This window comes from Carica papaya, chromosome 5 (genome assembly GCF_054855325.1).
Source record: "Carica papaya isolate Zhongbai chromosome 5, ASM5485532v1, whole genome shotgun sequence".
In the NCBI taxonomy this organism is placed as follows: domain Eukaryota; kingdom Viridiplantae; phylum Streptophyta; class Magnoliopsida; order Brassicales; family Caricaceae; genus Carica; species Carica papaya.
Window position 1 is genome coordinate 27212688 of NC_142313.1, and position 19901 is coordinate 27232588.

The window sequence follows — 19901 nt, forward strand, 5'->3', positions numbered from 1 at the left end:
CGCCCAAGCACCCTTACCTACGGAGTTCTAATAGAATCCGTTACATTAGTGCTGGTATGATCGCACCTATTTCATTTCGTGCTGAAAATACATACACTCCTTCTCCTTCCCTCCCACTCCCATCAATTGTTTCCTTGTGCGTTCACACTGCACCTCTCCTTCTCGTTCTAATATCGATTAAAATGCCCCTACTTCTTGACCCACATTTGCGTATAAACCAGCGGACTCCAGTTCCAGTCACGCGTAACGTCGAACGACCCGTCTGAAAAAAAATTGGTGCGACACGAGGACTTCCCAGGATGTCACCCATCCGAGTACTACTCTCGCCCAAGCACACTTAACTGCGGAGTTCTGATGGGATCCGGTGCATTAGTTCTGGTATGATCGCACCAGTTTAATTTCCCGCTGCAAGTACATAAACTCCTTCTCCTTTCTTCCCCCTCCCGTCATTTGTTTCCTTGTGCGTGCGCACTTCACCTCCCGTGCTCGTTCTAATATCAAGTAAAATGCTACAGTGCTGTGACTCACATTTGCGAATAAACCTGAGGACCATAATTCAAGTCGCGCGTATCGTCGAAAGAATCATCTGCAAAAAAATGGGTGCAACACGAGGACTTCACAAGAAAATGGGTGAAATATAAGGACTTCGCAGGAGGTAATCCATGCTATTACTACTCTCGCCCAAGCACCCATACCTACGGAGTTCTGATAGAATCCGTTGCATTAGTGCCGGTATGATCGCACCTGTTTCATTCTGCGCTGCAAATATATACACTTTTTCTCCCTCCATCCCCCCTCCCGTCATTTGTTTCCTTGTGCGTGCACTCTGCATCTCTTTTTCTCGTTCTAATATTGATTAAAATGCCCCTGCTTCTTGACTCATATTTGCGTATAAACCAGTGGACCCTAGTTCCAGTCGCGCGTAACGTCGAACGACTCGTCTGAAAAAAAAAATTAGTGCGACACGAGGACTTCCCAGGAGGTCGCCCATTCGAGTACTACTCTCGCCCAAGCACACTTAACTGCGGAGTTCTGATGGGATCCGGTGCATTAGCGCTGGTATGATCGCACCTGTTTAATTTCGCGCTGCAAATATATAAACTCCTTCTCCTTTCTTCCCCCTCCCGTCATTTGTTTCCTTGTGCGTGCGCACTGCACCCCTCGTTCTCGTTCAAATATCAACTAAAATGCCACGGCACCGTGACTCACATTTGCGAATAAATCTGCGGACCATAATTAAAGTCGCGCGTAACGTCGAACGGCACATCTGAAAAAAAAAAATGGGTGCAACATGAGAACTTCCCATGAGGTAACCCATCATTGTACTATTTTCGCCAAAGCACACTTTACTGCGGAGTTCTGATGGGATCCGGTGCATTTGTGCTGGTGTGACCGCACCTGTTTAATTTTGTGCTGAAAATACATACACTCCTTCTTTCCTCCCCCCTCCCATCATTTGTTTCCTTGTGCGTTGACACTGCACATCTCCTTCTCGTTCTAATATCGATTAAAATGCCCCTTATTCTTGACTCACATTTGCGTATAAACCAGCGGACCATAGTTCCAGTCGCGTGTAACGTCGAACGACCCATCTGAAAAAAAATTGTTGCGATACGAGGACTTCCCAAGAGGTCACCCATCCGAGTACTACTCTCGTCCAAGCACGCTTAACTGCAGAGTTCTGATGGGATCCAGTGCATTAGTGTTGGTATGATGCCACGGATTCTATCAGAACTCCGCAAGTTAAGGGTGCTTGGGCGAGAGTAGCACTAGGATGGGTGACCTCCTGCGAAGTCCTTATATTTCACCCATTTTCTTAGGAAGTCCTCGTGTTGCACCCATTTTTTTGCAGATGATTATTTCGACGATACGCGCGACTAGAATTATGGTCCTCAGGTTTATTCGCAAATGTGAGTCACGGCACCGTAGCATTTTTCTTGATATTAGAACGAGCACGGGAGGTGCAGTGCGCACGCACAAGGAAACAAATGACGGGAAGGGAAAGAAAGGAGAATGAGTTTATGTATTTGCAGTGCAGAATTAAATAGGTGCTTTCATACCAGCACTAATGAACCGGATCCCATCAGAACTCCGCAGTTAAGTGTGCTTGGGCGAGAGTAGTACTCGGATGGGTCACCTCTTGGGAAGTCCTCGTGTCGCACCAATTTTTTTTCAGACGGGTCGTTCGACGTTACGTGCGACTGTAACAGGGGTCCGCTGGTTTATACGCAATTGTGAGTCAAGAAGCAGGGGCATTTTAATTGATATTAGAACGAGAAGGAGAGGTGCAGTGTGAACGCACAAGGAAATAATTGATGGGAGGGGGAGGGAAGGAGAAGGAGTGTATGTATTTTCAGCACGAAATGAAACAGGTGCGATCATACCAGCACTAATGCAACGGATTCTATCAGAACTCCGTAGGTAAGGGTGCATGGGCGAGAGTAGTACTAGCATGGGTTACCTCCTGCGAAGTCCTTATATTTCACCCATTTTCTTGTGAAGTCCTCGTGTTGTACACATTTTCTTTTTTTCAGATGTGCCGTTCGAAGTTACGCGTGACTTTAATTATGGTCCGCAGATTTATTCGCAAATGTGAGTCACGGCGCCGTGGCATTTTACATGATATTTGAACGACAACGAGAGGTGCAGTGCGCACGCACAAGGAAACAAATGACGGGAGGGGAAAGAAAGGAGAAGGAGTTTATGTATTTGCAGCGCGAAATTAAACTGGTGCGATCATACCAACACTAATGCACCGGATCCCATCAGAACTCCGCAGATAAGTGTGCTTGGGCGAGAGTAGTACTCGGATGGGTGACCTCCTGGGAAGTCCTCGTGTCGCACTAATTTTTTTTTTCAAATGGGTCGTTCGACGTTACGCGCGACTGGAACTAGGGTCCGCTGGTTTATACGCAAATGTGAGTCAAGAAGCAGGAGCATTTTAATCGATATTAGAACGAGAAGGAGAGATGCAGAGTGCATGCACAAGGAAACAAATGACGGGAGGGGGGATGGAGGGAGAAAAAGTGTTTGTATTTGCAGCGCAGAATGAAACAAGAGCAATCATACCATCACGAATGCAACAGATTCTATCATAAATCCACAAGTTAAGGGTGCTTGGGCGAGAGTAGCACTAGGATGGGTGACCTCCTGCGAAGTCCTTATATTTCACCCATTTTCTTAGGAAGTCCTCGTGTTGCATCCATTTTTTTGCAGATGATTTTTTCGACGATATGCGCGACTTGAATTATGGTCCTCAGGTTTATTCGCAAATGTGAGTCACGGCACCGTAGCATTTTACTTGATATTAGAACGAGCACGGGAGGTGCAGTGCGCACGCACAAGGAAACAAATGACGGGAGGGGGAAGAAAGGAGAAGGAGTTTATGTATTTGCAGCGTGGAATTAAACGAGTGCGATCATACCAGCACTAATGCACCGGATCCCATCAGAACTCCGTTGTTAATTGTGCTTGGGCGAGAGTAGTACTCGGATGGGTGACCTCCTGGGAAGTCCTTGTGTCGCACTAATTTTTTTTCAGACGGGTCGTTCGACGTTACGCGCGACTGGAATTAGGGTCCGCTGGTTTATACGCAAATGTGAGTCAAGAAGCATGGGCATTTTAATCGATATTAGAACGAGAATGAGAGGTGAAGTGTGAACGCACAAGGAAACAAATGACGGGAGGGGGAAGAAAGGAGAAGTGTATGTATTTGCAGCGCGAAATTAAAGAGGTGCGATCATACCAGCACTAAAGCCCCGGATCCCATCAGAACTCCGCAGTTAAGTGTGTTTGGGCGAGAGTAGTACTCGAATGGGTGACCACTTGGGAAGCCCTCGTGTTGCACCTATTTTTTTTCGGATGGGTTGTTCGACGTTACGCGCGAATGGAATTATAAACCGCTGGTTCATTTGCAAAGGTGAGTCACGGCACCGTGGCATTTTACTTGATATTTGAACGAGAACGAGAGGTGCAGTGCGCACGCACAAGGAAACAAATGACGGGACGGGGGATTGAAGGAGAAAGAGTGTATGTATTTGTAGTGCTGAATGAAACATGAGGGATCATACCAGCACTAATGCAACGGATTCTATCAGAACTCCGCAGTTAAGGGTGCTTGGGCGAGAAAAGTACTCGGATGGGTGACCTCCTGCGAAGTCCTTATATTTCACCCATTTTCTTGGGAGGTCCTCGTGTTGCACCCATCTTTTTGCAGATGATTCTTTCGACGTTACGCGCGAATGGAATTATAAACCGCTGGTTCATTTGCAAAGGTGAGTCACGGCACCGTGGCATTTTACTTGATAGTAGAACGAGTACGGGAGGTGCAGTGCGCACGCAGAAGGAAACAAATGACGGGAGGAGGAAGAAAAGAGAAGGAGTTTATGTATTTGAAGCGCAAAATTAAACAAGTGGCATCATACCAACACTAATGCACTTGATCCCATCAGAACTCTGTAGTTAAGTTTGCTTGGGCGAGAGTAGTACTCGGATGGGTGACCTCTTGGGAAGTTCTCGTATCGCAACAATTTTTTTTCAGATGGGTCGTTCGACGTTACGCGCGACTGGAACTATGGTCCGCTGGTTTATACGCAAATGTGAGTCAAGAATCAGGGGCATTTTAATCGATATTAGAATAAGAAGGAGAGGTGCAGTGTGAACACACAAGGAAACAAATGATGGGAGGGGGGGAGGGAAGATGGAGTGTATGTATTTTCCGCACGAAATTAAACGTGTGCGATCAAACCAGCATTAATGCACCGGATCCCATCAGAACTCCGCAGTTAAGTGTGTTTGGGCGAGAGTAGTACTCGGATGGGTGACCTCCTGGGAAGTCCTCGTGTCGCACCAATTTTTTTTCAGACGGGTCGTTCGACGTTACGCGTGACTGGAACTGGGGTCCGCTGGTTTATACGCAATTGTGGGTCAAGAAGCAGGGGCATTTTAATCGATATTAGAACGAGAAGGAGAGGTGCAGTGAGAACGCACAAGGAAACAATTGATGGGAGGGGGAGGGAAGGAGAAGGAGTGTATGTATTTTCAGCACGAAATGAAACAGGTGCGATTATACCAGCACTAATGAAACGGATTCTATCATAACTCCATAGGTAAGGGTGCTTGGGCGAGAGTAGTACTAGCATGGGTTACCTCCTGCGAAGTCCTTATATTTCACCCATTTTCTTGTGAAGTCCTCGTGTTGCACCCATTTTCTTTTTTTCAGATGTGTCGTTCGACGTTACGCGCGACTTTAATTATGGTCCGCAGATTTATTTGCAAAAGTGAGTCACGGTGCCGTGGCATTTTACTTGATATTTGAACGAGAACGAGAGGTGCAGTGCGCACGCACAAGGAAACAAATGACAGGAGGGGGAAGAAAGGAGAAGGAGTTTATGTATTTGCAGCGCGGAATTAAACGGGTGCGATCATACCACCACAAATGCACCGGATTCTATCAGAACTTCGTAGGTAAGGGTGATTGGGCGAGAGTAGTACTAGCATGGGTTACCTCCTGCGAAGTCCTCGTGTCGCACCAATTTTTTTTTTAGACGGGTCGTTTGACGTTACGCGTGACTGGAACTAGGGTCCGCTGGTTTACATGCAAATGTGAGTCAAGAATCAGGGGCATTTTAATCAATATTAGAACGAGAATGAGAGGTGCAGTGTGAACGCACAAGGAAACAAATGATTGGAGGAGGGAGGGAAGAAGGAGTGTATGTATTTTCAGCACGAAATTAAACAGGTTCGGTCACACCAGCACAAATGCACCGGATCCCATCAGAACTCCGCAGTTAAGTGTGCTTTGGCGAAAGTAGTACAATGATGGGTTACCTCCTGGGAAGTTCTCGTGTTGCACCCATTTTCTTTTTTTCAGATGTGCAGTTCGACGTTACGCGCGACTTTAATTATGGTCCGCAGATTTATTCGCAAATGTGAGTCACGGCGCTGTGGCATTTTACTTGATATTAGAACGAGAACGGGAGGTGCAGTGCTCAAGCACAAGGAAACAAATGACGAGAGGGGGAAGAAAGGAGAAGGAGTTTATGTATTTGCAGCGCAAAATTAAACAGGTGTGATCATACCAGCACAAATGCACCGGATCCCATCAGAACTCCACAGTTAAGTGTGCTTTGGTGAAAGTAGTACAATGATGGGTTACCTCGTGGGAAGTTCTCGTGTTGCGCCAATTTTTTTTTTTCCAGATGTGTCGTTCGACGTTACGCGCGACTTTAATTATGGTCCACAGATTTATTCGCAAATGTGAGTCACGGAGCCGTGGCATTGTACTTGATATTTGAACGAGAACGAGAGGTGCAGTGCGCACGCACTTGGAAACAAATGACGGGAGGGGGAAGAAAGGAGAAGGAATTTATGTATTTGCAGCGCGAAATTAAACATGTGCGATCATACCAGCACTAATGCACCAGATCCCATCAGAACTCCGCAGTTAAGTGTGCTTGGGCGAGAGTAGTACTCGGATGGGTGACCTCCTCGAAAGTCCTCGTGTCGCACTAATTTTTTTTTTCAGACGGGTCATTCAACGTTACGTGCGACTGGATCTAGGGTCCACTGGTTTAAACGCAAATGTGAGTCAAGAAGCAGGGGCATTTTAATCGATATTAGAACGAGAAAGAGAGATGCAGAGTGCATGCACAAGGAAACAAATGACGGGCGGGGGGACGGAGGGAGAAAAAGTGTAAGTATTTGCAGCGCATAATGAAACAGGAGCAATCATACCAGCACCAATACAACGGATTCTGTCAGAACTCCCCAAGTTGAGGGTGCTTGGGCGAGAGTAGCACTAGGATGGGTGACCTCCTGCGAAGTCCTTATATTTCACCCATTTTCTTAGGAAGTCCTCGTGTTGCACCCATTTTTTTGCAGATGATTCTTTCGACGATACGCGCGACTTGAATTATGGTCCTCAGGTTTATTCGCAAATGTGAGTCACGACACCGTAGCATTTTACTTGATATTAAAACGAGCACGGGAGGTGCAGTGCGCACGCACAAGGAAACAAATGACGGCAGCGGGAAGAAAGGAGAAGGAGTTTATGTATTTGCAGCGCAGAATTAAACGGGTGCGATCATACCAGCACTAATGCACCGGATTCCATTAGAACTCCGCAGTTAAGTGTGCTTAGGCGAGAGTAGTACTCGGATGGGTGACCTCCTGGGAAGTCCTCGTGTCGCACCAATTTATTTTCAAACGGGTCGTTCGACGTTACGCGCGACTGGAACTGTGGTCCGCTGGTTTATACTCAAATCTGAGTCAAGAAGCAGGGGTATTTTAATCGATATTAGAACGGGAAGGAGAGGTGCAATGTGAACGCACAAGGAAACAATTGATGGGAGGGAGAGGGAAGGAGAAGGAGTGTATGTATTTTCAGCACGAAATGAAACAGGTGCGATCATACCAGTACTAATGCAACGGATTCTATCAGAACTACGTAGGTAAGGGTGCTTGGGTGAGAGTAGTACTAGCATGGGTTACCTCCTGCGAAGTCCTTATATTTGACCCATTTTCTTGTGAAGTCCTCGTGTTGCACCCATTTTTTTGCAGATGATTCTTTCGACGTTACGCGCGACTTGAATTATGGTCCTCAGGTTTATTCGCAAATGTGAGTCACGGCGCTGTAGCATTTTACTTGATATTAGAACGAGAACGGGAGGTGCAGTGCGCACGCACAAGGAAACAAATGACGGGAGGGGGAAGAAAGGGGAATGAGTTTATGTATTTGCAGCCCGAAATTAAACAGGTGCGATCATACCAGCATGAATGCACCAGATCCCATCAGAACTCCGCAGTGAAGTGTGCTTGGGCGAGATTAGTACTCGGATGGGTGACCTCCTGGGAAGTCCTCGTGTCACACCAATTTTTTTTCAGACGGGTCGTTCGACGTTACGCGCGTCTGGAACTAGGGTCCGCTGGTTTATACGCAAATGTGAGTCAAGAAGCAGGGGCATTTTAATCGATATTAGAACGAGAAGGAGAGATGCAGAGTGCACGCACAAGGAAACAAATGACGGGAGGGGGGATGGAGGGAGAAAAAGTGTATGTATTTGCAGCGCAGAATGAAATATGAGCAATCATACCAGCACCAATGCAACGGATTCTATCAGAACTCCGCAAGTTAAGGGTGCTTGGGCGAGAGTAGCACTAGGATGGGTGACCTCCTGCGAAGTCCTTATATTTCACCTATTTTCTTAGGAAGTCCTCGTGTTGCACTCATTTTTTTGCAGATGATTCTTTCGACGATACGAGCGATTTGAATTATGGTCCTCAGGTTTATTCGCAAATGTGAGTCACGGCACCGTAGCATTTTACTTTATATTAGAACGAGCACGGGAGGTGCAGTGCGCACGCACAAGGAAACAAATGACGGGAGGGGGAAGAAAGGAGAAGGAGTTTATGTATTTACAGCGCGGAATTAAACGGGTGCGATCATACCAACACTAATGCACCGGATCCCATCAGAACTCCGCAGTTAAGTGTTCTTTGGCGAAAGTAGTACAATGATGGGTTACCTCCTGGGAAGTTCTCGTGTTGCACCCATTTTCTTTTTTTCAGATGTGCCGTTCGACGTTACGCACGACTTTAATTATGGTCCGCAGGTTTATTCGCAAATATGAGTCACGACGCCGTGGCATTTTACTTGATATTTGAATGAGAACGAGAGGTGCAGTGCGCACGCACAAGGAAACAAATGACAGGAGGGGGAAGAAAGGAGAAGGAGTTTATGTATTTGCAGCGTGAAATGAAACAGGTGCGATCATACTAGCACTAATGCAACGGATTCTATCAGAACTCCGTAGGTAAGGGTGCTTGGGCGAGAGTAGTACTAGCAAGGGTTACCTCCTGCGAAGTCCTTATATTTCACCCATTTTCTTGTGAAGTCCTCGTGTTGCATCCATTTTTTTGCAGATGATTCTTTCGACGTTACGCGCGACTTGAATTATGGTCCTCAGGTTTATTCGCAAATGTGAGTCACGGTGCTGTAGCATTTTCTTGATATTAGAACGAGAATGGGAGGTGCAGTGCGCACGCACAAGGAAACAAATGACGGGAGGGGGAAGAAAGGAGAAGGAGTTTATGTATTTGCAGCGAGGAATTAAACGGGTGCGATCATACCAGCACTAATGCACCGGATCCCATCAGAACTCCGCAGTTAAGTGTGTTTGGGCGAGAGTAGTACTCGGATGGGTGACCTCCTGGGAAGTCCTCGTATCGCACCAATTTTTTTTCAGACGGGTCTTTCGACGTTACGCGCGTCTGGAACTAGGGTCCGCTAGTTTATACGCAAATGTGAGTCAAGAAGCAGGGACATTTTAATCGATATTAAAACGAGAATGAGAGGTGAAGTGTGAACGCACAAGGAAACAAATGACGGGAGGGGGAAGAAAGGAGAAGGAGTGTATGTATTTGCAGCGCAAAATTAAACAGGTGCGATCTTACCAGCACTAAAGCTCTGGATCCCATCAGAACTCCGCAGTTAAGTGTGCTTGGACGAGCTTAGTACTCGGATGGGTGACGACTTGGGAAGCCCTCGTGTTGCACCTATTTTTTTTCGGATGGGTTGTTCGACGTTACACGCGAATGGAATTATAAACCGCTGGTTCATTTGCAAAGGTGAGTCACGGTGCCGGGGCATATTACTTGATATTAGAATGAGAAAGAGAGATGCAGGGTGCACGCACAAGGAAACAAATGACAGGAAGGGGGATGGGAGGAGAAAGAGTGTGTGTATTTGCAGTGCAGAATGAAACATGAGGGATCATACCAGCACTAATGCAACGGATTCTATCAGAACTCCGCAGTTAAGGGTGCTTGGGTGAAAAAAGTACTCGAATGGGTGACCTCCTGCGAAGTCCTTATATTTCACCCATTTTCTTGGGTGGTCTTCGTGTTGCACCTGTCTTTTTGCAGATGATTCCTTCGACGTTATGCGCGACTTGATTTATGGTCCGCAGGTTTATTCGCAAATGTGAGTCACGGCGCCGTGGCATTTTACTTGATATTAGAACGAGTACGGGAGGTGCAGTGCGCACGCACAAGGAAACAAATGACGGGATGAGGAAGAAACGAGAATGAGTGTATGTAATTGATGCGTAAAATTAAACAAGTGGCATCATACCAGCACTACTGCACTGGATCCCATCAGAACTCTACAGTCAAGTGTGCTTGGGCGAGAGTAGTACTCGGATGGGTGACCTCTTGGGAAGTCCTCGTATCGCAACAATTTTTTTTCAGATGGGTCTTTCGATGTTAGGCGCGACTGGAACTATGGTCCGCTGGTTTATACGCAAATGTGAGTCAAGAATTAGGGGCATTTTAATCGATATTAGAACAAGAAGGAGAGGTGCAGTGTGAACGCACAAGGAAACAAATGATGGGAGGGGGGAGGGAAGAAGGAGTGTATGTATTTTCAGCACGAAATTAAACAGGTGCGGTCACACCAGCACAAATGCACTGGATCCCATCAGAACTCCACAGTTAAGTGTGCTTTGGCGAAAGTAGTACAATGATGGGTTACCTCCTGGGAAGTTTTGGTGTCGCACCCATTTTCTTTTTTTCAGATGTGCCGTTCGACGTTACGCGCGACTTTAATTATGGTCCGCATATTTATTCGCAAATGTGAGTCACGGCGCCGTGGTATTTTACTTGATTTTTGAACGAGAACGAGAGGTGCAGTGCGCACGCACAAGGAAACAAATAACGGGAGGGGGAAGAAAGGAGAAGGAGTTTATGTATTTGCAGCGCGGAATTAAACGGGTGCGGTCCTACCAGCACTAATGCACCGGATCCCATCAGAATTCCGCAGTTAAGTGTGCTTGGGCGAGAGTAGTACTCGGATGGGTGACCTCTTGGGAAGTCCTCGTGTCGCACCAATTTTTTTTCAGACGGGTCGTTCAACGTTACGCGCAACGGGAACTATAATCTGCTGGTTTATACGCAAATGTGAGTCAAGAATCTGGGGCATTTTAATCGATATTAGAACGAGAAGAAGAGGTGCAGTGTGAATGCACAAGGAAACAAATGATGGGAGGGGGGGAGGGAAGAAGGAGTGTATGTATTTTCAGCACGAAATTAAACAGGTGCAATCATACCAGCACTAATGCAACAGATTCTATCAGAACTCCGTAGGTAAGGGTGCTTGGGCGAGAGTAGCACTAGGATGGGTGACCCCTGCGAAGTCCTTATATTTCACCCATTTTCTTAGGAAGTCCTCGTGTTGCACCCATTTTTTTGCAGATGATTCTTTTGACGTTACGCGCGACTTGAATTATGATCCTCAGGTTTATTCGCAAATGTGAGTCACGAAACTGTAGCATTTTACTTGATATTAGAACGAGAACGGGAGCTGCAGTGCGCATGCACAAGGAAACAAATGACGAGAGGGGGACGAAAGGGGAATGAGTTTATGTAATTGCAGCTGGAAATTAAACAGGTGCAATCATTCCAGCAGTAATGCGCGGGATCCCATCAGAACTCCGTAGTTAAGTGTGCTTGGGCGAGAGTAGTACTCGGATGGGTGACCTCTTGGGAAGTCCTTGTCGCACAAATTTTTTTTCAGACGGGTCGTTTGACGTTACGCGCGACTGGAACTAGGGTCCGCTGGTTTATACGCAAATGTGAGTCAAGAAGCAGGGGCATTTTAATCGATATTAGAACGAGAAGAAGAGGTGAAGTGTGAACACACAAAGAAACAAATGACCGGAGGGGGAAGAAAGGAGAAGGAGTGTATGTATTTGCATCGCAAAATTAAACAGGTGCGATCATACCAGCACTAAAGCCCCGGATCCCATCAGAACTCCGCACATATGTGTGCTTGGGCGAGAGTAGTACTCGGATGGGTGACAACTTGGGAAGCCCTCGTGTTGCACCTATTTTTTTCGGATGGGTTGTTCGACGTTACGCGCGAATGGAATTATAAACCGCTGGTTCATTTGCAAAGGTGAGTCACGGTGCCTGGGCATATTACTTGATATTAGAACGAGAAAGAGAGATGCAGAGTGCACGCACAAGGAAACAAATGACGGGAGGGGGGATGGGAGGAGAAATAGTGTATGTATTTGCAGTGCAGAATGAAACATGAGGGATCATACCAATACTAATGCAACGGATTCTATCATAACTCCGCAGTTAAGGGTGCTTGGGCGAGAAAAGTACTCGGATGGGTGACCTCCTGCGAAGTCCTTATATTTCACCCATTTTCTTTGGAGGTCCTCGTGTTGCACCCATCTTTTTGCAGATTATTCTTACGACGTTACGCGCGACTTGATTTATGGTCCGCAGGTTTTTTCGCCAATGTGAGTCACGGCACCGTGGCATTTTACTTGATATTAGAACGAGTACGGGAGGTGCAGTGCGCACGCACAAGGAAACAAATGACGGGAGGAGGAAGAAAAGAGAAGGAGCGTATGTATTTGAAGCGCAAAATTAAACAAGTGGCATCATATCAGCACTAATGCACTGGATCCCATCATAACTTTGCAGTTAAGTGTGCTTGGGCGAGAGTAGTACTCGGATGGGTGACCTCTTGGGAAGTCCTCGTATCGCAAAAAATTTTTTTTAAATGGGTCGTTCGACGTTACGTGCGACTGAAACTATGGTCCGCTGGTTTATACGCAAATGTGAGTCAAGAATCAGGGGCATTTTAATCGATATTAGAACGAGAAGGAGAGGTGCAGTATGAACGCACAAGGAAACAAATGATGGGAGGGGGGGAGGGAAGAAGGAGTGTATGTATTTTTATCCCGAAATTAAACAGGTGCGCTCACGCCAGCACAAATGCACCGGATCCCATCAGAACTCCGCAGTTAAGTGTGCTTTGACGAAAGTAGTACAATGATGGGTTACCTCCTGGGAAGTTCTCGTGTTGCACCCATTTTCTTTTTTTCAGATGTGCCGTTCGACGTTACGCGCAACTTTAATTATGGTCCGCAGATTTATTCGCAAATGTGAGTCACGGCGCCGTGGAATTTTACTTGATATTTGAATAAGAACGAGAGGTGCAGTGCGCACGCACAAGGAAACAAATGACGGGAGGGGGAAGAAAGGAGGAGTTTATGTATTTGCAGCGCAATATTAAACAGGTGCGATCATACCAGCACTAATGCACCGGATCCCATCAGAACTCTCCAGTTAAGTGTGCTTGGGCGAGAGTAATACTCAGATGGGTGACCTCCTGGGAAGTCCTCGTGTCGCACTAATTTTTTTTTCCAAACGGGTCGTTCGATGTTACGCGCGACTGGAACTAGGGTCCACTGGTTTATACGCAAATGTGAGTCAAGAAGCAGGGGCATTTTAATCGATATTAGAACTAGAATGAGAGATGCAGAGTGCACGCACAAGGAAACAAATGACGGGAGGGGGGATGGAGGGAGAAAAAGTGTATGTATTTGCACCGCAGAATGAAACATGAGTAATCATACCAGCACCAATGCAACAGATTCTATCAGAACTCCGCAAGTTAAGGGTGCTTGGGCGAGAGTAGCACTAGGATGGGTGACCTCCTGCGAAGTCCTTATATTTCACCCATTTTCTTAGGAAGTCCTCGTGTTGCACCCATTTTTTTGCAGATGATTCTTTCGACGATACACGCGACTTGAATTATGGTCCTCAGGTTTATTCGCAAATGTGAGTCACGGAACCGTAGCATTTTACTTTATATTAGAACGAGCACGGGAGGTGCAGTGCGCACGCACAAGGAAACAAATGACGGGAGGGGGAAGAAAGGAGAAGGAGTTTATGTATTTGCAGCGCATAATTAAACGGGTGCGATCATACCAGCACTAATGCACCAAATCCCGTCAGAACTCCGCAGTTAAGTGTGCTTGGGCGAGAGTAGTACTCAGATGGGTGACCTCCTTGGAAGTCCTCGTGTCGCACCAATTTTTTTTCAGACGGGTCGTTCGACGTTACGCGCGACTGGAACTAGGGTCCGCTGGTTTATCCGCAAATGTGAGTCAAAAAGCAGGGGCATTTTAATCGATATTAGAACGAGAAGGAGAGGTGCAGTGTGAACGCACAAGGAAACAATTGATGGGAGGGGGAGGGAAGGAGAAGGAGTGTATGTATTTTCAGCACGAAATTAAACAGGTGCAATCATACCAGCACTAATGCAACAGATTCTATCAGAACTCCGTAAGTAAGGGTGCTTGGGCGAGAGTAGTACTAGCATGGGTTACCGCCTGCGAAGTCCTTATATTTCACCCATTTTCTTGTGAAGTCCTCGTGTTGCACCCATTTTTTTGCAGATGATTCTTTCGACGTTACGCGCGACTTGAATTATGGTCCTCAGGTTTATTCGCAAATGTGATTCACGGAGCTGTAGCATTTTACTTTATATTAGAACGAGAACGGGAGGTGCAGTGCGCACGCACAAGGAAACAAATGACGGGAGGAAGAAGAAAGGGGAATGAGTTTATGTATTTGCAGCGCGAAATTAAACTGGTGCGATCATACCAGCACTAATGCATCGGATCCCATCAGAACTCTGCAGTGAAGTGTGCTTGGGCGAGATTAGTACTCGGATGGGTGACCTCCTGGGAAGTTCTCGTGTCGCACCAATTTTTTTTTCAGACGGGTCGTTCGACGGTACGCGCGTCTGGAACTAGGATCCGCTGGTTTATACGCAAATGTGAGTCAAGAAGTAGGGGCATTTTAATCGATATTAGAACGAGAATGAGAGGTGAAGTGTGAACGCACAAGGAAACAAATGACAGGACGGGGAAGAAAGGAGAAGGAGTGTATGTATTTGTAGTGTAAAATTAAACAGGTGCGATCATACCAGCACTAAAGCTCCGGATCCCATCAGAACTCCGCAGTTAAGTGTGCCTGGGTAAGAGTAGTTCTCGGATAGGTGACCACTTGGGAAGCCCTCGTGTTGCACATATTTTTTTTCGGATGGGTTGTTCGACGTTACGCGCGAATGGAATTATAAACCGCTGGTTCATTTGCAAAGGTGAGTCACGGTGTCGGGGCATATTACTTGATATTAGAACGAGAAGGAGAGATGCAGAGTGTATGCACAAGAAAACAAATGAAGGGAGGGGGGATGGAGGGAGAAAAAGTGCATGTATTTGCAGCGCAGAATGAACCATGAGCAATCATACCAGCACCAATGCAACGGGTTCTATCAGAACTCCGCAAGTTAAGGGTGTTTGGACGAAAGTAGCACTAGGATGGGTGACCTCCTGTGAAGTCCTTATATTTCACCCATTTTCTTAGGAAGTCCTCGTGTTTCACCCATTTTTTGCAGATGATTCTTTCGACGATACGCCTGACTTGAATTATGGTCCTCAGGTTTATTCGCAAATATGAGTCACGGCACCGTAGCATTTTACTTTATATTAGAACGAGCACGGGAGGTGCAGTGCGCACGCACAAGGAAACAAATGACGGGAGGGGGAAGAAAGGAGAAGGAATTTATGTATTTGCAGCGCGAAATTAAACGGGTGCTATCATACCAGCACTAATGCACCGGATCCCATCAGAACTCCGCAGTTAACTGTGCTTGGGCGAGAGTAGTACTCGGATGGGTGACCTCCTGGGAAGTCCTCGTATCGCAACAATTTTTTTTCAGATATGTCGTTCGACTTTACGCGCGACTGGAACTAGGGTCTGCTGGTTTATACGCAAATGTGAGTCAAGAAGCAGGGGCATTTTAATCGATATTAGAACGAGAAGAAGAGGTGCAGTGTGAACGCACAAGGAAACAATCGATGGGAGGGGGAGGGAAGGAGAGGGAGTGTATGTATTTTCAGCACGAAATGAAACAGGTGCGATCATACGAGCACTAATGCAACGGATTCTATCAGAACTCCGCAGCTAAGGGTGCTTGGGCGAGAAAAGTACTCGGATGGGTGACCTCCTGCGAAGTCCTTATATTTCACCCATTTTCTTGGGAGGTCCTCGTGTTGCACCCATCTTTTTGCAGATGATTCTTTCGACGTTACGCGCGACTTGATTTATGGTCCGCTGGTTTATTCGCAAATGTGAGTCACGGCGCCATGGCATTTTACTTGATATGTGAACGAGAACGGGAGGTGCAGTGCGCAATCACAAGGAAACAAATGACGGGAGAAGGAAGAAAAGAGAAGGAGTGTATGTATTTGAAGCGCAAAATTAAACAAGTGGCATCATACCAGCACTAATGCACTAGATCCCATCAGAACTCTGCAGTTAAGTGTGCTTGGGCGAGTGTAGTACTCGGATGGGTGACCTCTTGGGAAGTCCTCGTATAGCAACAATTTTTTTTCAGATGGGTCGTTCGACGTTACGCGCGACTGGAACTACGATCCGCTGGTTTATACGTAAATGTGAGTCAAGAATAAGAGGCATTTTAATCGATATTAGAACGAGAATGAGAGGTGCAGTGTGAACGCACAAGGAAACAAATGATCGGAGGGGGGGAGGGAAGAATGAGTGTATGTATTTTCAGCACGAAATTAAACAGGTGCGGTCACACCAGCACAAATGCACCGGATCCCATCAGAACTCTGCAGTTAAGTGTGCTTTGGCGAAAGTAGTACAATGATGGGTTACCTCCTGGGAAGTTCTCGTGTTGCACCCATTTTCTTTTTTTCAGATGTGCCGTTCGACCTTACGCGCGACTTTAATTATGTTCCGCAGATTTATTCGCAAATGTGAGTCACGGCGCCGTGGCATTTTACTTGATATTTGAACGAGAACGAGAGGTGCAGTGCGCACGCACAAGGAAATAAATGACGGGAGGGGGAAGAAAGGATAAGGATTTTATGTATTTGCAGTGCGAAATTAAACAGGTGCGATCATACCAGCACTAATGCACCGGATCCCATCAGAACTCCGCAGTTAAGTGTGCTTGGGCGAGAGTAGTACTCGGATGGGTGACCTCCTTGGAAGTCCTCGTGTCGCACTAATTTTTTTTTAGGACGGGTCGTTCGACGTTACGCACGACTTGAACTAGGGTCCACTGGTTTATACGCAAATGTGAGTCAAGAAGCAGGGGCATTTTAATTGATATTAGAACGAGAAGGAGAGATGCAGAGTGCACGCAAAAGGAAACAAATGACGGGAGGGGGGATGGAGGGAGAAAAAGTGTATGTATTTGCAGCGCAGAATGAAACATGAGCAATCATACCAGCACCAATGCAACGGATTCTATCAGAACTCCGCAAGTTAAGGGTGCTTGGGCGAGAGTAGCTCTAGGATGGGTGACCTCCTGCGAAGTCCTTATATTTCACCCATATTCTTAGGAAGTCCTCGTGTTGCACCCATTTTTTTGCAGATAATTCTTTCGACGATACGCACGACTTGAATTATGGTCCTCAGGTTTATTCGCAAATGTGAGTCACGGCACCGTAGCATTTTACTTGATATTAGAACGAGTCCGGGAGGTACAGTGCGCACGCACAAGGAAACAAATGACAGGAGGAGGAAGAAAAAAGGAGTGTATGTATTTGAAGCGCAAAATTAAACAAGTGGCATCATACCAGCACTAATGCACTGGATCCCATCAGAACTATGCAGTTAAGCGTGCTTGGGCGAGAGTAGTACTCGGATGGATAACCTCTTGGGAAGTCCTCGTATCGCAACAATATTTTTTCAGATGGGTCGTTCGACGTTATGCGCGAGTGGAACTATGGTCCGCTGGTTTATACGCAAATGTGAGTCAAGAATCAGGAGTATTTTAATCGATATTAGAACGAGAACGAGAGTTGCAGTGTGAACGCACAAGGAAACAAATGATGGGAGGGGGGGAGGGAAGAAGGAGTATATGTATTTTCAGCACGAAATTAAACAGGTGCGGTCACACCAGCACAAATGCACCGGATCCCATCAGAACTCCGCAGTTAAGTGTGCTTTGGCGAAAGTAGTACAATGATGGGTTACCTCCTGAAAAGTTCTCGTGTTGCACCCATTTTCCTTTTTTCAGATGTGCCGTTCGACGTTACGCGCGACTTTAATTATGGTCCGCAGATTTATTCGCAAATGTGAGTCACGGCGCCGTGGCATTTTACTTGATATTTGAACGAGAACGAGAGGTGCAGTGCGCACGCACAAGGAAACAAATGACGGGAGGGGGAAGAAAGGAGAAGGAGTGTATGTTTTTGCAGCGCGAAATGAAACAGGTGTGATCATACCAGCACTAATGCGACGGATTCTATCAGAACTCCGTAGGTAAGGGTGCTTGGGCTAGAGTAGTACTAGCATGGGTTACCTCCTGCGAAGTCCTTATATTTCACCCATTTTCTTGTGAAGTCCTCGTGTTGCACCCATTTTTTTGCAGATGATTCTTTCGACGTTACGCGCGACTTGAATTATGGTCCTCAGGTTTATTCGCAAATGTGAGTCACGGTGTTGTAGCATTTTACTTGATATTAGAACGAGAACGGGAGGTGCAGTGCGCACGCACAAGGAAACAAATAACGGGAGGGGGAAGAAAGGGGAATGAGTTTATGTATTTGCAGCGCAAAATTAAATAGGTGCGATCATACCAGCACTAATGCACCGGATCCCATCAGAACTCCGCAGTGAAGTGTGCTGGGATGGGTGACCTCCTGGGAAGTCCTCGTGTCGCAAAAATTTTTTTTTAGACGGGTTGTTCGACGTTACGCGCATCTGTAACTAGGGTCCGCTGGTTTATAAGCAAATGTGAGTTAAGAAGCAGGGGCATTTTAATCGATATTAGAACGAGAATGAGAGGTGAAGTGTGAACGCACAAGGAAACAAATGACGGGAGGAGGAAGAAAGGAGAAGGAGTGTATGTATTAGCAGCGCGAAATTAAACAAGTGCGATCATACCAGCACTAAAGCCCCGCATCCCATCAGAGCTCCGCAGTTAAGTGTGCTTGGGCGAGAGTAGTACTCAGATGGGTGACCACTTGGGAAGCCCTCGTGTTGCACCTATTTTTTTTCGGATGGGTTGTTCGACGTTTCGCGCGAATGGAATTATAAACCGTTGGTTCATTTGCAAAGGTTAGTCACAGTGCCGGAGCATATTACTTGATATTAGAACGAGAAAGAGAGATGCAGAGTGCACGCACAAGGAAACAAATGACGGGAGGGGGGATGGAAGGAGAAAGAGTGTATGTATTTGCAGTGGAGAATGAAACATGAGGGATCATACCAGCACTAATGCAACGGATTCTATCAGAACTCCGCAGTTAAGGGTGCTTGGGCGAGAAAAGTACTCGGATGGGTGACCTCCTGCGAAGTCCTTATATTTCACCCATTTTCTTGGGAGGTCCTCGTGTTGCACCCATCTTTTTGCAGATGATTCTTTCGACGTTACGCGCGACTTGATTTATGGTCCGCAGATTTATTCACAAATGTGAGTCACGGCGCCGTGGCATTTTACTTGATATTAGAACGAGTACGGGAGGTGCAGTGCGCACGCACAAGGAAACAAATGATGGGATGAGGAAGAAACGAGAATGAGTGTATGTATTTGAAGCGCAAAATTAAACAAGTGGCATCATACCAGCACTACTGCACTGGATCCCATCAGAACTGTGCAGTTAAGTGTGCTTGGGCGTGAGTAGTACTCAGATGGGTGACCTCTTGGGAAGTCCTCGTATCGCAACAATTTTTTTTCAGATGGGTCGTTCGACGTTAGGCGCGACTAGAACTATGGTTCGCTTGTTTATACGCAAATGTGAATCAAGAATCAGGGGCATTTTAATCGATATTAGAACGAGAAGGAGAGGTGCAGTGTGAACGCACAAGGAAACAAATGATGGGAGGGGGGAGGAAAGATGGAGTGTATGTATTTTCTGCACGAAATTAAATAGGTGCGGTCACACCAGCACAAATGCACCGGATCCCATCAGAACTCCGCAGTTAAGTGTACTTTGGCGAAAGTAGTACAATGATGGGTTACCTCCTGGGAAGTTCTCGTGTTGCACCCATTTTCT

General features: G+C 46.5%; 7 non-coding genes and 31 pseudogenes across 7 annotated transcripts; 34 read left to right on the forward strand and 4 right to left on the reverse strand.

Moving 5' to 3' along the window:
* Window positions 1-273: 273 nt before the first annotated feature.
* On the reverse strand, window positions 274-392 carry LOC148256602 (5S ribosomal RNA). The gene has a single exon (XR_015820717.1). It is a non-coding gene; the product is annotated as a 5S ribosomal RNA (ribosomal RNA).
* A 562-nt stretch (window positions 393-954) lies between these two features.
* LOC148256603 (5S ribosomal RNA) lies at window positions 955-1073 on the reverse strand. Its single transcript, XR_015820020.1, has one exon. It is a non-coding gene; the product is annotated as a 5S ribosomal RNA (ribosomal RNA).
* A 208-nt stretch (window positions 1074-1281) lies between these two features.
* Window positions 1282-1400, reverse strand: LOC148256604 (5S ribosomal RNA; annotated as a pseudogene).
* A 203-nt stretch (window positions 1401-1603) lies between these two features.
* Window positions 1604-1721, reverse strand: LOC148256605 (5S ribosomal RNA; annotated as a pseudogene).
* Window positions 1722-2046: 325 nt separating this feature from the next.
* On the forward strand, window positions 2047-2165 carry LOC148256606 (5S ribosomal RNA; annotated as a pseudogene).
* A 563-nt stretch (window positions 2166-2728) lies between these two features.
* LOC148256607 (5S ribosomal RNA) lies at window positions 2729-2847 on the forward strand. Its single transcript, XR_015819714.1, has one exon. It is a non-coding gene; the product is annotated as a 5S ribosomal RNA (ribosomal RNA).
* Window positions 2848-3410: 563 nt separating this feature from the next.
* LOC148256608 (5S ribosomal RNA) lies at window positions 3411-3529 on the forward strand (annotated as a pseudogene).
* A 202-nt stretch (window positions 3530-3731) lies between these two features.
* LOC148256609 (5S ribosomal RNA) lies at window positions 3732-3850 on the forward strand. The gene has a single exon (XR_015819740.1). It is a non-coding gene; the product is annotated as a 5S ribosomal RNA (ribosomal RNA).
* A 561-nt stretch (window positions 3851-4411) lies between these two features.
* Window positions 4412-4529, forward strand: LOC148256610 (5S ribosomal RNA; annotated as a pseudogene).
* A 204-nt stretch (window positions 4530-4733) lies between these two features.
* LOC148256611 (5S ribosomal RNA) lies at window positions 4734-4852 on the forward strand (annotated as a pseudogene).
* Window positions 4853-5415: 563 nt separating this feature from the next.
* On the forward strand, window positions 5416-5534 carry LOC148256612 (5S ribosomal RNA; annotated as a pseudogene).
* Window positions 5535-5738: 204 nt separating this feature from the next.
* Window positions 5739-5857, forward strand: LOC148256613 (5S ribosomal RNA; annotated as a pseudogene).
* Window positions 5858-6066: 209 nt separating this feature from the next.
* On the forward strand, window positions 6067-6185 carry LOC148256614 (5S ribosomal RNA; annotated as a pseudogene).
* A 209-nt stretch (window positions 6186-6394) lies between these two features.
* Window positions 6395-6513, forward strand: LOC148256615 (5S ribosomal RNA; annotated as a pseudogene).
* A 563-nt stretch (window positions 6514-7076) lies between these two features.
* On the forward strand, window positions 7077-7195 carry LOC148256616 (5S ribosomal RNA; annotated as a pseudogene).
* A 559-nt stretch (window positions 7196-7754) lies between these two features.
* Window positions 7755-7873, forward strand: LOC148256617 (5S ribosomal RNA; annotated as a pseudogene).
* A 561-nt stretch (window positions 7874-8434) lies between these two features.
* Window positions 8435-8553, forward strand: LOC148256618 (5S ribosomal RNA; annotated as a pseudogene).
* A 562-nt stretch (window positions 8554-9115) lies between these two features.
* Window positions 9116-9234, forward strand: LOC148256619 (5S ribosomal RNA). Its single transcript, XR_015820964.1, has one exon. It is a non-coding gene; the product is annotated as a 5S ribosomal RNA (ribosomal RNA).
* A 205-nt stretch (window positions 9235-9439) lies between these two features.
* Window positions 9440-9558, forward strand: LOC148256620 (5S ribosomal RNA; annotated as a pseudogene).
* A 561-nt stretch (window positions 9559-10119) lies between these two features.
* On the forward strand, window positions 10120-10237 carry LOC148256621 (5S ribosomal RNA; annotated as a pseudogene).
* Window positions 10238-10440: 203 nt separating this feature from the next.
* LOC148256622 (5S ribosomal RNA) lies at window positions 10441-10559 on the forward strand (annotated as a pseudogene).
* A 209-nt stretch (window positions 10560-10768) lies between these two features.
* LOC148256623 (5S ribosomal RNA) lies at window positions 10769-10887 on the forward strand (annotated as a pseudogene).
* Window positions 10888-11444: 557 nt separating this feature from the next.
* Window positions 11445-11561, forward strand: LOC148256624 (5S ribosomal RNA; annotated as a pseudogene).
* A 205-nt stretch (window positions 11562-11766) lies between these two features.
* Window positions 11767-11885, forward strand: LOC148256625 (5S ribosomal RNA; annotated as a pseudogene).
* An 882-nt stretch (window positions 11886-12767) lies between these two features.
* Window positions 12768-12886, forward strand: LOC148256626 (5S ribosomal RNA; annotated as a pseudogene).
* Window positions 12887-13092: 206 nt separating this feature from the next.
* LOC148256627 (5S ribosomal RNA) lies at window positions 13093-13211 on the forward strand (annotated as a pseudogene).
* A 563-nt stretch (window positions 13212-13774) lies between these two features.
* On the forward strand, window positions 13775-13893 carry LOC148256628 (5S ribosomal RNA; annotated as a pseudogene).
* Window positions 13894-14452: 559 nt separating this feature from the next.
* Window positions 14453-14571, forward strand: LOC148256629 (5S ribosomal RNA). Its single transcript, XR_015819716.1, has one exon. It is a non-coding gene; the product is annotated as a 5S ribosomal RNA (ribosomal RNA).
* A 206-nt stretch (window positions 14572-14777) lies between these two features.
* LOC148256630 (5S ribosomal RNA) lies at window positions 14778-14896 on the forward strand (annotated as a pseudogene).
* Window positions 14897-15456: 560 nt separating this feature from the next.
* On the forward strand, window positions 15457-15575 carry LOC148256631 (5S ribosomal RNA; annotated as a pseudogene).
* A 560-nt stretch (window positions 15576-16135) lies between these two features.
* On the forward strand, window positions 16136-16253 carry LOC148256632 (5S ribosomal RNA; annotated as a pseudogene).
* A 204-nt stretch (window positions 16254-16457) lies between these two features.
* Window positions 16458-16576, forward strand: LOC148256633 (5S ribosomal RNA; annotated as a pseudogene).
* A 209-nt stretch (window positions 16577-16785) lies between these two features.
* Window positions 16786-16904, forward strand: LOC148256634 (5S ribosomal RNA). Its single transcript, XR_015819771.1, has one exon. It is a non-coding gene; the product is annotated as a 5S ribosomal RNA (ribosomal RNA).
* Window positions 16905-17464: 560 nt separating this feature from the next.
* Window positions 17465-17582, forward strand: LOC148256635 (5S ribosomal RNA; annotated as a pseudogene).
* A 204-nt stretch (window positions 17583-17786) lies between these two features.
* Window positions 17787-17905, forward strand: LOC148256636 (5S ribosomal RNA; annotated as a pseudogene).
* Window positions 17906-18775: 870 nt separating this feature from the next.
* On the forward strand, window positions 18776-18894 carry LOC148256637 (5S ribosomal RNA; annotated as a pseudogene).
* Window positions 18895-19455: 561 nt separating this feature from the next.
* Window positions 19456-19573, forward strand: LOC148256638 (5S ribosomal RNA; annotated as a pseudogene).
* Window positions 19574-19776: 203 nt separating this feature from the next.
* LOC148256639 (5S ribosomal RNA) lies at window positions 19777-19895 on the forward strand (annotated as a pseudogene).
* Window positions 19896-19901: the final 6 nt, after the last annotated feature.